Below are 16,943 nucleotides of genomic sequence, written 5' to 3'. Positions count from 1 at the left end.
CACTCACTTCCAAAAACGGTATACTACCGTAAAATTTATGTCCAATACATGCAATGTCCAATACAGTTTTTCACCGTATATAGTAGGGGAATTTACCGTTAAATTCACGGTCATTTTTTACAGTGAAGGACATTGTGGGTGAGTTAATGTCAAAACTGTTATTTACCACACTGGTATGAAAATATATGATTTGGGTTACAAAACGATACTTTGAGAAGCACCCAGGCTTTCTTATCAACCGCTTTGTAAATTGGTCCCTAATTTAAGATGAATAGCACCTATCAAAGAGCTCTGTTGCATTACAGCTGCTGGTTTCACAACTGGTTCTACTGGTTCGAATTTGATGAGATTTTATTTTACAGAAATAAATAATTTAATCAAATTTGAAATGTAACGCAGGGAATTCTGGGAATGTCAATTTACGGTTATTCCCTGTAAATTATACGGTATTTTTCACTTCCAAAAACGGTATACTACCGTAAAATTTATGTCCAATACATGCAATGTCCAATACAGTTTTTCACCGTATATAGTAGGGGAATTTACCGTTAAATTCACGGTCATTTTTTACAGTGAAGGACATTGTGGGTGAGTTAATGTCAAAACTGTTATTTACCACACTGGTATGAAAATATATGATTTGGGTTACAAAACGATACTTTGAGAAGCACCCAGGCTTTCTTATCAACCGCTTTGTAAATTGGTCCCTAATTTAAGATGAATAGCACCTATCAAAGAGCTCTGTTGCATTACAGCTGCTGGTTTCACAACTGGTTCTACTGGTTCGAATTTGATGTTTTTTTATTTTACAGAAATAAATAATTAAAAAAATTGTAATTTAAATAGTAATGTTGCTTGGGTGTATTGGCAGTAAAAATAAATACAATAAATTAATTTAAAAAATACGGTTGTATGTATGTATGTATGTATTTATTTATTTATTCCTTCCATATAAAGGACTATATTGACTGCAAAAAATAAATATGTATCAACTGCAGATGCTATCGACTGATGGATGGGTGATAGATAGATATATAGATAGATGAATAAATAAATAAATAATGGAAAAAGGGATGATTTGTTGTGCTTTTAAGCATAGTTTACTGAACTGATGTCCTGCTTGTAATGTTACTAGACACTAAATATCAATATTTCTATCAAATAACAAACTGACAGTTATATAGTATTTACTGTATTGTTGTGAGATGTTTTATTGTATGTATATTTATTTATTATTTTGTTTTCCAGCATCATTGGCTATGGCAATAAATAAATAAATAAGCATACAATTAAACATATTAAACAGTCATTAAATTAAAAAGTCATTAAAGTGTGTTAAAACAGGCAGGCAACTATATCTGTAAGTACAATAAATTAAATATGCATTCCATAAACAAAATCAGCCCTTTTTTCTTGTAAAGGATGTCATGGCATGCCATATTAATGTTCCTTCCTTTGTTTCACACTTTTAAATAGGCTTTGTAAAGCTGTAACCAAATGAGCTCACAAATGAAACCCAGGCCTGTCACAAGAAACAGAGACCTCTTCTCATTTATTATCGGTCTCACAATTCTCGCTGTCTTTCTGCCTCAAGGAAGGTTTTATGCAAGGATTTATTCCCAAGGCTTATTCCCACCAGTCCAAATATTCACATCACCAGCAGACAGACACACTGTGAATTACAATGTAGAAGAGTACTCTACTCCACCATACATATGTTAATACTGTCCATCCTATCTGTTATTACCTATAAGACCTGTGGACTCATTATAGGAAATGATGCTAGCTGAGACACTCATGAATTAGGTGTGCGGGTAATTAGGTTAGTTTAACAAGAACCCTAATTTAAATTTCTTTGGTTGGAGCGAGAGGGCACAAGTGGGATCATCCTTTGAATTGCTAATTTGAATAATCGTATAATGAATGGCGAGGTCACATGAGCCTGTTCCATATTAATTAGTGCTGATGAAGAAGACATGAAGATGATGTATGTATAGTCAGACTCATTCATTCACTGATTTGTCTAAATTAATTATATTTATGGGATTTTTATGGCTTTAATTAGACAGAACAGCAGAGAGGAGAAAGTGAGCGGGAAAGTAATTGGAAACATTGCCAGGAGGCACATGTGTGCTAATCAAGGTGGTCTGCAATAACAGGAGAGAGCTAGCCATTAACATTCCCATTTGTGAGTCTTAAAACCTTCACTAACTATCCTGAGCTGTGATGTAAAAAGCCCATTTTATGTTTATAAGTGTGGTCACTAGCAAAAAATCTACTGTTATTTAATGAATTAGTTCCTGATACAAAAAAAGCTTTGTGTTGTATGTTGTGCTAACTGTGTAAACTGTGTTTTAAATGATCTGTCACACATATTATTAAAAAGAAGCTATAAATTGTTACATTAAACATTGTTTGTTTGGTTAGCCAACTAGCTTTACTTTCCACTAGGCTATTAAACTGCAACACATAGGCTAGCTGATTAGCAAGCCATCTAAGCATGACGCTAGCATATTAGGCTGCAAGTTAGCATGTCAATTTAAAAATTTTTGGTTTGGTTAGTTGTAACTTTGCATACCACTATTCTATTAACCTGTAAAGCATGCGACTAGCTGAGTAGCAAGCCATCTAAGCATGCAGCTAGCCTAGTAGTCTGCAAGTTAGCATGCTGCTTGCTGATAGCCTACGAGATTAGTTATCAGTGCCACAAAAGGATAACTGGAAATGCTATTTTGATGATCTATGAGGAGATATTGTGAAATGTCATATGTTTTTGAATAGGCATTACACATGGCTATATCTTGAAGATAGGATCTTACAACAGCATCTAGCAACAGGTGCTAACTGGACCATGCTAAGCAGCCAAATCTTGGTGTTTACCTCTGCACAACGGCTCTAACATGCAGGTAGGCATTTTATTATTGCTGAATTCATGCATTTTGCAGCGCAAATCTGACAAATTGCAACACATTAACACCTGCTAGGTTAAGGAGAGATTAAATTCATCATGATGGGAGATACACAGACAAACGTTTAAGAGTAAAACACATTCAGTCTGTGTGAATATTCTTCAGGGTCATCAACAATACAGAGAATAGGATTTCCCTCAGGAATTGATCCAAACAAGGTCTATTAGAAAACTGTTGTTGGGGCGAAATCAATCTGCAATCATTTGAGGCAGCGTACTCCTCTCCAAATTCCCATGTCTTGTTAAACATTACTTCCCATCTGTGCATTATATGAGAGGAGCAATTCTGGCACAGCGCTGTGCAAAACTGCTAGAGCTCATTAAATGGATTTTTATTCAAGACTGATTCACTTTAGTTTCCCCGTGTCCTGTGTGGATAACAATGAATTTGTTTATTGTCCAGAAGAGGACTGCACTGAGGTAAATGTGCAATTTGGCATTTTCTCAGCCCGCCAGCATCTGCGACTAAGTGGCTCATTCCCTGTTGACTAAGACAAGTGAAGATCAGAGTTTCCAGATGGGCTTTTCTCAAAAAGAATCAGTTGCAAGTTCATCTGATACCTTTTCCATCAAGGCTGCAGGAGACATTTGGCTCTTTGCAAACTGATACAAGAGAACATTTCTAGCTGTACTTTCTGAGCAGTAGTTACTATGACAATGGCGATAGTTTCTATGACAATCAAGCGGACTTGAGTGTTAAGGCAATGACTGTTTTGTTATTCAGGCTAAATATAATGTTTAAAAAAGCATACTTGAAGAAACTTGTAATCAATTCTTGTTTGCATTGCATGAACACATACTTTAAACCTACGGCGAGATCACTGACATCTATAATTTTGCAATAATCTGTAAAATAGCAAATATGTCTAAGCCCCCAGTCAGTAAATTCTTACACTGAATTTAAATAAGAAAACAATTTCTAATTTTGTGTCTAATTTTCACAAATACAGTAAAACATCTACCAGGTATTCATTTAAAAAGGTAATAATTAAATCCATCCAATTAAAGGAAAAAACAAACAAATAAATAAATAAAATAAATTGTATTTAGTTTAATTTAATAAAACATAAATAAAATAAAATATATTTTTTAATTTATTTGATAATATGTATTTATTTATTTAATATGTGTGAACTATTTCTTTAAGCATGAAGTGTGTCAATCTCTGCACCAGGGCCGTGTTATCCTAATGGGCAACATGGGCTGCAGCCCAGGGCCCCGAACACTAGGGGGCCCCCGAGTCAATTCTCTTTTGCATTTTATATAGGGTTGCCAACCGTTCCAATAATACGGAATCGTCTTGTATTTAAGGCATCAGTTTGTCCCGTATTTGCAGGCATACGCCATATGACCACCTAGACCATACAAATAACAAATAAATTATTATTTTTCCAAAGCATTGTTTGGATTGCGAACGTAGCACTGCAAGTTTGCTTTGTTAGATCAGTTTGGTCGAATGCAAAGACGTGATTATTGATCGTAACTTAAGCACAGCATCCAGCTAGAAAACATACTATCTACCTTTTACTATTTGCAATAGTTGTACCGAGGCTATGGAATATCCTTCCTTTAAGCTTCAAATTCTGTCTGAGTTTAGAACTAAATTGAAATCTTATTTACATGAGGGACAAATACCTGAGGGAAGATGTCTTTCACTATTGTAAGTTAATGTTGTTAAATAGAGAAACAAAATTATAAATTTGTAAAATGTCTATAACTTCTAGTGCATTATAAGAAGAGCAGGAAGAAGTCCTTTTAGTGGTGAGTGATATTTAATTTTATATGCTGGGCTGTTGCTGATTTGTAAGATTATTATTCGATAATATTGTTTAATTTATGTACATAATTTTTTGCCTCCTATGGGACTATGCACTATAAAAAAATGCTGGGTTAAATATAACCCAGCGCTGGGTTAAAAAGGGACAAACCCAGCTATTGTCAGTCTGTTGGGATGTTTTGAAACCAACCGCTGGGTTAAAACAACCTAATAGCTGGGTTTGTCCCTTTTTAACCCAGCGCTGGGTTATATTTAACCCAGCATTTTTTAGAGTGTGGCGTGCGCATTGAGTTTGATTTTATTTCACGAGTATATCGTGCGCGTCTTTATACAGTGTTTGATCGCATTTTTGATTTTGATTGGTGTGTAACGGATGGGGGGTTATGGGGGCCCCCAAATCTATGTTAGCCCAGGGCCCCGCAAAGGCTTAACGCGGCACTGCTCTGCACTCATGTATTTTTTGAAGTTGCTGATTATTAGAGTAAGTTTTACAAGAAAATACTATTTCAGTCTTTCTACTTAAAATTTCATGTTTAATTCAGTGTGTTACTTGCTGTTTCTTTGTATTAAAGGTGAAATTTAGTTGCAATTTCTGAGTGAAATTGTTTTTATACCATTCATTTTTAATTTGCTACAAGTGGCCCCAAAATAACTGTACATATACTGACTACATATAAAAAGATTGCAGCTACTAACTCAAAAATAGCATTGCAATTCGTGCCATCTCAGGTGAATGATGTGTGTATAGCAAAAGAGCTGATTTGTGCATGGCAGGGCATTGAAAGCCTTCCCTGAGAGAGAACACACTGCAGCAAGAAGACAGCCATGGTACAAGATGCTTCAAGTGCACCGCACCGCACCCACGTCAAGCCAAATATACAACACATGTGTCAAACCATAGAAGCCTGGCCATGAAAGATTCAGTAGGCTAACACTCTGTTACGTGGAGCCCGTCATTCATTATCCATGGGGATAACAAGATTCTAGTTAGTTGGTGGATTCAGCTGGTGATATTCACAGCTTGAGCACGGAGGTGGCAAACTGTCCAGTGCGGAAGCAAGGAACTGTAATTAGGTCTATGCTCAAATATTTGGAGGATGACGAATTATTTGTTAGTAAGGGGTTGGATGAAGGTCTCCCAACAGGAAAAGTATCAGAGAGGTTTGTGGTTTGGGATTATGATGTGTTGTGGGTAATAATGTGGATGACAATGGTCATTTGTCAACTTTTAGGTTTAATCCAGGTGGATTTGACAATGCAGCAGACCTACAGTATATTACAAACAACTGTAAAAAGTAAATGTGTTCAACACTGTTGACATATGGGTAGTTCAATGTGATGAAGTGTGACATGCTACGACCATCTAAAACATTTAGCAGATTCTTTTATAATTATTATGCATGCTGTTGTTATGACCTTATTTTAATTGAGGAATATTAACAGTAAAAATATTTTTTTAGGTGGAATGACCAATTAAATGAACTAGTGAACAACAAAATATGATTAATAACATAATCAAAACATAAAATCTATGAAAATATATATATATATATATACATAGCAAAAGTTATAAAATTTGACACATCAACTACCCAAAAAAATTAACATAAAGTTACATTTAAATTTCCTTTGAATTTCTCTGACAGAGAAAAGTTGCTCCTGTCTACCTCTTCTTTATCCATGAACAGCATATTCTTGATGTTATGCATGAAATGCCCTTTACAGAATATTCCTAGATGGCAGAACAAAGCAAAAGGCACCAAAAAAAAAAAAAAAGTCGGAAAGGAAGATCAGAACAAATAAACAAAATAATAGGGAGGCTGCTGTGAAAGAGCTGATGTGACATCTTTCCCTCTCATCATATTTTATAGCTCATTATTGCAGACGTGGCACAGCGTGAGAAATGACAGGCTCTTCAAACAGCCCTCATATCACACTCTTCCCCAAAATGGAAGAAAATGTCACCAAAAAACGGCAAGATTGTGGATAGTTAGGTGTGTGCAGCTATCAGGGACAGGAGATAAAACTAAAGCCTTTTACATCTCAGTATTCATCCGATCATTACAGCCCTGACTATTTACTATCCTACCCATCCAAAATAACAACAATGTTCACACACCCATTTCATAACTATATATTATACCATCCATGCAATGTGTCCCACAATCTCCTACAGCATGTATAGTGTTCGGTGATGTACAATGTCTAAAAAAGTATTTTTGAACAAGTTACATTGTTTTTACATACCAAGCATAAAATACTGAGAGATATCACACAAACAGGCATCCTTAGACACCCAAACTGGCCTCTTTTAAACATCAAACAGCCAATGAGAATCTCTCTGTGTTTTACATATTACATATTGAGCAACTTACATTTTAGACACAATATTGCCAGATACTTTTTGTCTGTTTTTGTTCATTCAACAAAAATAGATTCAAACAACGCCACAGCATAACCGCTACAAGCTGCAACACATTGGCGTCTATCAATTGCTGAATCTATCAGCGTTTTTGAATCTCTTGAATGAATGATTCAATCACTCATGAAGACAGAAACGTGTTTCCCTTCTGAAAGAATCAGCTGAATTAATGATTCAATCAGGGAATGAATCAGTGAATCATTAAATAAGACAGTCACTTGTCACCACCTTTTAGACAATTCAGCAATTCAGCAACAATCAAACTGCTCATAGTCAAATATACAGATGTTCTCCCTGAGTCTAATGAGGTTAATCATATTTGCAGATCATTTGAAATCTGTCCTGATAATATTCACGCTTGCTACTCATTCAGATCAATTAGTAAGTGTCTTGTTCTCATGGAATCTCTGAAACATACTGGCACAGACTGGGATTTCTTTCTGTTTCTTTTGAACTACAGAGCTGCATGGCTTCCCTAAACATTATGCATGCATCTAGGCTATAAGCAGTGGATTCCTTTGGTATTGGATCTTTTCTAACACTGCAGGTTTGGACTTGAATCTGGGGCGTGAAGTTCACAGGGTTCATTTTTCTCAAAGCACACCCTAAAATAAGCGCTAAGGGGTAATATTTTGTAGTTTGTTTAAACAGGTCATACCATCTTAACAGTCATGCTCTGCTGAGATTTATTTAGACATTTTTATGTTGGGGTCCCAGAGCCCCCAAAGATTTATGTGTAAACATAAGTCTTAATAAATAATACAAATATTACAATTATAATCAGTTATTATAAAAGTGTGTTCAAATTATTATAAAAAAAAGATAAAATAAACAACATAGAAAAAAAAAATTGTAAACTAGCTCAACCAGGTAACCAGCAGTTTTAGTAAGATGACCAAAACACCCACTGACAACAAAACCACAGTCAAAATCCCATGTGGTTAACACAAATGTCACATCTTTCAAAGCCACCGTGACCATCGCTCTCATGACAGTGACATCTTCATTATCAGAGATGCTATTTCTAACCCAGTGAAAGATGATCTAATTTGACCCTCCCTCGAAAGCGTTGGTAGACTCAAACTTGTGAGTTAAGCTGAGAGAGGTAAAGTATTAACTCATCATGATCTGACCATGAGGCTCCTGTGTTGCCCCAGGCGTCAGAGTAACGCTGCGTGTTTCTAAGCATTTCAGGGGAGCTTTAAAAGCTTAATATAAAATATGAATCACAGCTCCAGGAACACAGATTTAGACATCTTTTTCATTCATTTTCATGGTTCCTAAAGCCTGCTAGTCTCCAGGAAGCGTTTACGTCAGAGTATGCACCTCTCTGGCAGGACTAATGCAAATCATGCAACAGCCACTTTATTTCAGCTGTCCATTTAAAATACAAAAATGTAAATGATCTGAAACACATATAGTTAAATAATATAGAACATAATTATTTAAATGGCCTAAATACAGATGTTTAAATTATATGAAATACAAATGTTTAAATTATGTGAAATTCAGACATGTGAATGATTAAAAACACAAATACTTCTGTTATTATTTAATTTATATAAATATTTAAATTAAATGAAAAACAATTATTTAAATTATCTATAAAACACATATTTAAAATGGAATGTAATTACTTTTAAGTTACATAAAATGTAAATAATTTAAATGACCTAAATTATGTAAATATTTAAATAAAATTAAATACAATTATTTATATGACGAAAGTACATATGTTTAAATGATAAGAAACACAATTACCTAAATGATCTAAAATTCACACCTTTAAATGATCTAAACGGCAAATATTTAAGTGATATAAAATAAAACAATTTTAAATGATCTAAATAATGTATTTAAATTGATTCACAAATGCACATTTAAATGATATAAAATACAAATATTTAAGTTAAAAAAATAAAATAATTTAAATGATCTCAGTTATTTAAATATTTAAATTGAAATATTTAAATGATTTAAGATACACCTATAAATTATATAAAAGAAAATTAGTTTCAAATATTTAAATAGAAATATTTCAATGAAATCCTATTATTTAAATGATCTGAAATACATTTTAATTCACATGTACAGAAATATTTGTACATGTGAATTAAAATGTTGCTTTAATTGTTTTATATGCATTAAAAACATCTCTTGATTGTATAAAGATGCTGAATTAAATTACTTTGGATGTTAGAATATCTTTTGAGTTGAACTAGAGAAAAAGATTTGTGAAGGAATCCTTCTTGTTGTTGTGAACCACAACAACTGATTCACTGAAAAGAGCTGACTCAAGAGAACAATTTGTTCCTGAATTAAGCTACATCTAAAGTGCGAAGGAGATTTAGGGTGGATGTGTAGATCTTTAGTAACAATAACTTAAATTTACTTAAGAAATATAGTGCATGAGTCTTATAAACAGCTTTTATGGTGCATGAGTTATGAATTTTTGGAGCTTGAAAGCTGTAGTCCATTCACTGCAAGGAAAAAAGATCAATACAGAAGAAAGTCAAATTTGGAAAGACATGACGGTGAGTACATGATGATGACATTTTTCATTTTGGTAAACTAACTTTAAAAGTTGAAGAATCTGTCAATGTCTATAGTGGTTAAGGCCCTCGAAACAAGTCAGTAATGATCTTCATTATCACTGACCTGACCTATCTCTGAGATGTTAGTGTGTGTGAGGGGAAAATAACAGAAAGAATCAGTTTGTGAGATCAGTTGTCGTCATGACAGATGAGAGCTGCAATTTAATCCTGCGTAATACTGTGGACATTTTATTCTGTCCACTGGCCACGGATGGCTTTGGATTACTCTCTCTCTCTCTCTCTCTCTGATCCAGAGTGCACAGATGACATGAGAAAAGGATTTATCTGTTCCGTATCTCTCCGTTGTCTCGTTGCACTTTGTTATTTTCGTAGACAGCTGATAGCAGCTAGCATCTCTCATCAGTGATAAAGTCTGGAATGGAGACTTTCTTTGCTCACTTGGAGGAGGAAATGACAGCCTGCCTCGGCGAAACAAAGCCATTCCTGTTTGGTTTAGACTGGTTTTATGAACTGCTCACATAGACAATGAGGTCAACAGAGATCAAAATGGAACCTAATTGCTTTCCTAATGCACGTTCCTGATCTTATGGTAAACAATTCATTGGTCGTTATTGCAGAAAAATATAGTTTAGCTTTGTAATTTTTCAAAATATAACTTATTTCTCTGAAAAAATTTTTTTTTTATTTTACTGAATATAATACCCCCTCCCCCCCATCATATAATGAAAAATAATACATAAAAAATATAATATAATATAATATAATATAATATAATATAATATAATATAATATGTTACAACATGTTTTTCTTTTTAATTGTATTTTTTATATTACAAAAGTATGTATTTATTTATTTACCCTTTAAAAAAAATAACAAAAGATAAATAAACATTTTAGAAAAAATAATGATTTATTATGAGATTATTATGAATTTACCCCTCCCCAATTACAAATAATAATAGGTAAAATAAAAATTATTAATTAATAAAAAAAATTATAATATAATATAATATAATAATCAGTTTTTAATGTATCTTTATTTTTTCTTTTCATTTAATTGTATTACTCTTATATTACATAAAATATTTTTGTATTTATTTATTTGTATTTATTTTTAAAACCTTTGTCTAAAATGTAAATGTTAAAAAACATAAAAAATGAAAAATAAATAAATAAAAATGAAGGGAAAAAAATCCTCGGCGAAACAAAGCCATTCCTGTTTGGTTTAGACTGGTTTTATGAACTGCTCACATAGACAATGAGGTCAACAGAGATCAAAATGGAACCTAATTGCTTTCCTAATGCACGTTCCTGATCTTATGGTAAACAATTCATTGGTCGTTATTGCAGAAAAATATAGTTTAGCTTTGTAATTTTTCAAAATATAACTTATTTCTCTGAAAAATTTTTTTTTTTATTTTACTGAATATAATACCCCCTCCCCCCCATCATATAATGAAAAATAATACATAAAACAAATAATATAATATAATATAATATAATATGTTATAACATGGTTTTTTTTCATTGTATTATTTTTTATATTACAAAAATATGTATTTATTTATTTACCCTTTAAAAAAATAACAAAAGATAAATAAACATTTTAGAAAAAAATAATGATTTATTATGAGATAATTATGAATTTACCCCTCCCCAATTACAAATAATATTAGGTAAAATAAAAATAATAAATAAATTAAACAAATTATAATATAATATAATATAATATAATATAATATAATATAATATAATATAATATAATTATTTTTTCTTTTCATTTAATTGTATTACTCTTATATTACATAAAATATTTTTGTATTTATTTATTTGTATTTATTTTTAAAACCTTTGTCTAAAATGTAAATGTTAAAAAACATAAAAAATGAAAAATAAATAAATAAAAATGAAGGGAAAAAAATTAAATGTCATTTGTCATATAAATCCATAACTTTGGTGAAAAGCTTTCATCCTGGTTAACAGCAGCTGCATACAGAGCTCAGTGCATGCTGATGTATGTTTCTACACAACCGCACCCAGCACTTCCCTCTCCAGCTCTCCCTTGATGAAACAGCCAGCTGGGTGTTACATAACCGCTGCTTTCTGAGTTCACGTATGCACCTATTTTCCTGCTCCCGTGTGCAGTTTCTCTCCCTTTAATCATGTGCTGTAATGAACACAAATGCATGCAAATCAATGAGCTTCACGAAGAAAGATATTTACATAATTCAGTACTGTTAAACAACGCTCTATGTAACATGCATATAAAACAGTCAGTCTGACATTATAATTGCAGGTATGAGGGTTCATTTTAATATTCAGTAATTAATCACAGTAAAGACCCAGGTCATTTCAGACATCTGGAGAACCAAATTAAGATGCTTGACTGGGATTTGCTTCTCATGTGTGCCATGGTTTAATATACTGTGCTCACTTCAGATAAGTCCCAATTTGTATGTATGTGTGTGTGTGTGTAGAGGTCAAAGATCACCACCCATGGTGGTTTGGATGTAAGATCACATAAATGGTTAAAATAGCTTTGAAACTTTGAAAGATCTATATTGGGCGTCATGCATCAAAGGGTTAAATCTAATACCTTACAATGAAAGCAATGAAATGAACTACATACACGTGCATTTTCAAATCTACAATATCCTCCATTTTTTATCTTGTGGTAGCCACACATTCGATAACACGCTTTTAATACTATCACGCATACACACAGACAGATCGGGAGGGATAAATACAATCTGAGAGGTCCATTAAGCTGAAGAGGAGACGCGCGTCTCACCCACGTCTATTTCTGAGCTCGGAGGTGCACATATTACTGTCACAAATTCCAAGTTATTGATTGATTCCCATGCTTTGCAATTCAGCAGCGCACACATAAATCATGCTGCGTGAAGGGTTATCAAGATCTCCAATAGCTGACAAGACTCCATTTGTGTTAACTGAAACGACTTGTGTTTATACGCTTTCACCACTACAGTGTTAACTCTAGATACATTTTCAAAGTGTAGATGATGAGATTTAGTGCAGATAAGCATGTGTGGATCACCCACTGTATCGTGGATAACATCCTAGTGCTAATGGGAACCAGAGGTCTGTATTAGCGAGACCCATTAGAAACACACTGAGTCTTATTGATTTCCTTGACATGACGGGGGGTCACAAATGTCCTTGTATCCATTAACCAAATGATACCCTTTGGAAGGCCTAAATTATCTTTAAATGGTAGGTGGACGAGAGCGAGTATAGATAACATGATTTATTTTATCATCTCTGATTACAGCTATATCATTTTAATTTAAAGGAATGACCAGTAGTCTCTGAATCAGCTGCGTTTGGACAGCAAAATTAGCATTGTGTTTGAAAATGCATGGGCAGGGTTAAGAAATAAGTGAACAAATTGGCCAGAAAAGCTTTAATGAAATAAAATGTCATACTTTTTTTCAATTGCAACTTGTATTAGATATAAGATTAAACAAGTTATTTCTGTCCCACCAGTTAATAATGACTGTTTTCCAAATCCTCCGCCCTCTCCATCTCTCAGTGGCAAATTAGTTTGAATTGAGCTAATAAGAATTCTTACGAATTTGCCGAAATGTAAAATAGTTACCAATTGCCATGAGAGTGTGTTATATAGTCTTAAGATATGAAACTATGATATGAGAACTTTCATAATGTGTCCTCTTTCTGAGTTAAGCGTGATATTTCATGAAAAATATTCTGATAATATAATTGGACAGGCTTTATGTTGTAAATTGGCAATTGATTGGATGTTGAAAAGTGGGCATCATGTACCAGAATGGAGTTAGACTGACTGCAAGTTTGCTAAAACATTGGCTAGTTCATGCAGCCTCAGTGATGTCACCAGAAAAAGGAAAGTCGTTTCATGAAGACCACATTTTGATTAATAAATGATGAAGACAGGCAACATGAAGCAGTAAATAATTTACAGTAAAACCAGGAATGCACATATTGACTTACAGTAAACATCTGAAAAATGCCACACACTACTCAATCACCATAACACATGCCTAATATAAAACATGGCGGCTCAACCTCTTCAAATGGATTTGCATAGTTAAAACCACCAATGTACATAACATATCTTTGTCCGAATGCATAATTATTCAATTAAAAAGCAGCACAAAGGGAGTAAATCACAGAGGCTCAGGGTGAAAAGCCGTCATGTCGATCTATTAGGGAGAACCCTGCTGTGAGCGGAGATCTAGTAAAATATTAAAGTTCCTTTTTACTTACAATAGTGACACATGGTAAGGTTTGATTTGACCCATTGACCCATCGTTAAGCCCTGTCTCAAATATTACTTTTCTAACGTATGTCTATGGAGGAAATCTGTGCATTTGGATAGCTATACATGCATTTTTTTTCCCAATAAATGTTGTTGCTTTTAACTTTGAATATAGTGACATAAGGTAAAGTCTGAGTAAACAACAGTAACCTATGGGGCAGAGCTTAGCACAGATTAAATTCCATGGAATGAATTCAAACATGGTTTAAAATGAACTTAGACTCCTCATATTTTTAAAAATAGCCAAAATATTCATTAAAAAAGCTATGTTTTTTGCTTTTTAAAAATGACAGGCGTTCCAAAATGAGCAGATTCCATGTGGGCCTAGATGTATCCATTTATCCTTGTGGGAATTGTGTGCTATTGTGAAAAATCTGAGTATTTGCCAGCTCTGCTTTGGATTTTTAGACTCATATCTGACTGTGGAACATTTAACACTTTAGTGCAAAAATTGGTCCAAATTTGATGCAGTGTTTGAGCTTTGTTTCTGCTAACTCAAAGCAGTCTCCAAGATTTGTTTTCACCCTGCATTCCCTTGCCGCGAGGTGCCTCTAATAAGTCATATTTCTATAAAATGTTTTCTGCCTTTGATCACCAGGAATACACAGAGGAGCAGTGTAAAAGTCACAGAAGACAGCTAATGATCCAAAAAAATCTGGGATGGTGAGTTAGAAACGTTTTTTTTTTTTTCTAGGTTTATTTGACAGGATAAGTTGCCAGTTTGAATAAGATCACCTGCAGTTGTACGTAGCATACAGAAGAGTAGCATTTACTACACAACTAGCTTCATCATGAGCAATTAATGAACAGTTTTTGTATCTGAGAAAGACTATAATGGTTCTTCTGGTGCCCGTGAGACATTTAGAGGATATAAATAATGCATATGTTTTCGTCCATTGCAAGGAGATTGCAAGGAGAACTAGCACGCACACATTTTATAAATACACACCATAAACACACAACTTGCATTCAACCACACATTTCTGAACACACATGCTGGAGTGAACTGAAAGTGATTAACATCAATTTTATAGTTTAATCAGTTCACACTCTTGCATCATCTCATTTTCATAAACTTGATGCTTTTCATGTCAAAAAGAGTAGGTCAACAGATTTCTCTTCTATTCTGTGAGTATCTACCTAAATACTTAAGGGGGGGGGAGGGGGACTAAATTAGCAAAAGCAAGTTTCATAATGCTTGCAGCAAAACTTCCCACTGCGATTGATGAGCGTTCAACTTTCCGAAAGTGGTGATGATTGTGCACTTTATCTTATTAGATTATTGCATCACTTAGTCACTGCAGGAGAAATATTTTCACTGTATATTGATTATGTAACTGCTTCCAAAATCTACTAAGCAGCAACCAGACGCTCATTGATACATTCTATAAATGGAAGCATTATCTAAACGCCTCAATGTCTTCAGTTACAGTTTATTTTAAAGAAAAACTCCTTTTAGACGAGTTTTCTGTGCACTGAAAGCCTTTGTGAGCTTCAAACCTGGTTCTTCCCTTTAATATTTCATAAAGTTTTAGTTTGCAGAGAGCCTCACTGTGCATTGCAACCCTTTAGTATGGACTTTCAAGGCAAAACAAACCATTAAATACACTATATCACTATATTTATATACACAAGACATAAACTTTCTTACCGTCAAATTATGCTGACTATGCACCAAAATAGTCCCTCTATTTTTAAAAATGTAAAAATTTACAATCCCCCAAAAAGCTGAGTATCCGGTAATGACGGCCTGTATTCAAACATGAGAGAGAGGGATCATCCAGAGAGCCAGCAGAGATGCTGAACAGGAAGATTAGGATGCGAGCGCTCCCACTCGCACTCTCCGTCCCTCCTCCCGATCCATTCATTATAGGAGGAGCCCCCTGAACACGCCCAAGCAACTCACAATGGTAGCGTCCATCCCTACTTCTGTTCCTCGCTCACTCCCACATGTGCCAAAGGAGCAGCTACTGTTTGTGATAGAGAGAGAGAGAGAGAGAGAGAGAGAGAGAGAGAGAGAGAGAGAGAGAGGGAGGGCGAGATACTGTAGAGAAAAAAAGAATGCACATCAGGGAGGAGGAATTGGGTTTGGCAGATGGATAGTTGCTGATGGGATGGGGGAGGGGGTCTCCACTTTATAAATGACGGATGGGTTTGGTTATAAGTGGACTGGGATGAATATGCAAAACATAAAATAGCTAACCCGAGCACTTCACTTCTGTAATTATCTATCTATCTATCTATCTATCTATCTATCTATCTATCTATCTGTCTATCTATCTATCTATCTATCTATCTATCTATCTATCTATCTATCTATCTATCTATCTATCTATCTATCTATTTCTCTCTCTGTCTGTCTATCTATCTATCTATATATCATCTGTCTGTCTGTCTGTCTATCTATCTTTCGGCCAGTCTGTCTGTCTATCTTTCGTCCAGTCTGTCTGTCTGTCTGTCTATCTTTCGGCCAGTCTGTCTGTGTGTCTGTCTGTCTGTCTATCTTTCGTCCAGTCTGTCTGTCTATCTATCTATCTATCTATCAGTCTGTCTATCTATCTATTTATCTATCTATCTATCTATCTATCTATCTATCTATCTATCTACTGTCTGTCTGTCTGTCTGTCTGTCTATATATCATCTGTCTGTCTGTCTGTCTATCTATCTTTCGGCCTGTCTGTCTGTCTGTCTGTCTGTCTATCTATCTATCTATCTATCTTTCGGCCAGTCTTATCTATCATCAGTCGGTCCTACATTCAGTTCATAAAAGAAAAAGACATCACTATTCTTACCGACTGTAGTGCTCTCTCCTGGCAAGGTGTGCGTGTGCCAAAGTGCTTCAGGGTTTGCCTTGTGGAAGTGCTGCATAGTCTGTACTTAAGAACAATGAATTGCGTAGAGCC

General features: G+C 34.3%; 1 protein-coding gene and 1 long non-coding RNA gene across 2 annotated transcripts in view; one reads left to right on the top strand and one right to left on the bottom strand.

Moving 5' to 3' along the window:
* LOC107720517 (synaptic vesicle glycoprotein 2B-like) overlaps positions 1–15,974 on the bottom strand; it is a 26,295-nt gene extending 10,321 nt beyond the window's left edge. Inside the window, exon 1 of the mRNA XM_016528245.1 lies at positions 15,692–15,974. The gene's annotated coding sequence lies outside the window, so the exon portion shown is untranslated. The remainder of the gene's footprint in view (positions 1–15,691) is intronic.
* On the top strand, positions 1,960–3,688 carry LOC107720518 (uncharacterized). The gene is made up of 4 exons (XR_001637622.1): positions 1,960–1,987; positions 2,066–2,188; positions 2,782–2,906; positions 3,372–3,688. It is a non-coding gene; the product is annotated as an uncharacterized LOC107720518 (long non-coding RNA).
* Positions 15,975–16,943: the final 969 nt, after the last annotated feature.

The sequence above is a fragment of the Sinocyclocheilus rhinocerous genome, unplaced genomic scaffold (genome assembly GCF_001515625.1).
Source record: "Sinocyclocheilus rhinocerous isolate Xijiao unplaced genomic scaffold, SAMN03320098_v1.1 scaffold3040, whole genome shotgun sequence".
NCBI lineage: Eukaryota > Metazoa > Chordata > Actinopteri > Cypriniformes > Cyprinidae > Sinocyclocheilus > Sinocyclocheilus rhinocerous.
Note: the sequence above shows the minus strand (reverse complement) of the source record. Positions and strands in the feature narration are given on the sequence as shown.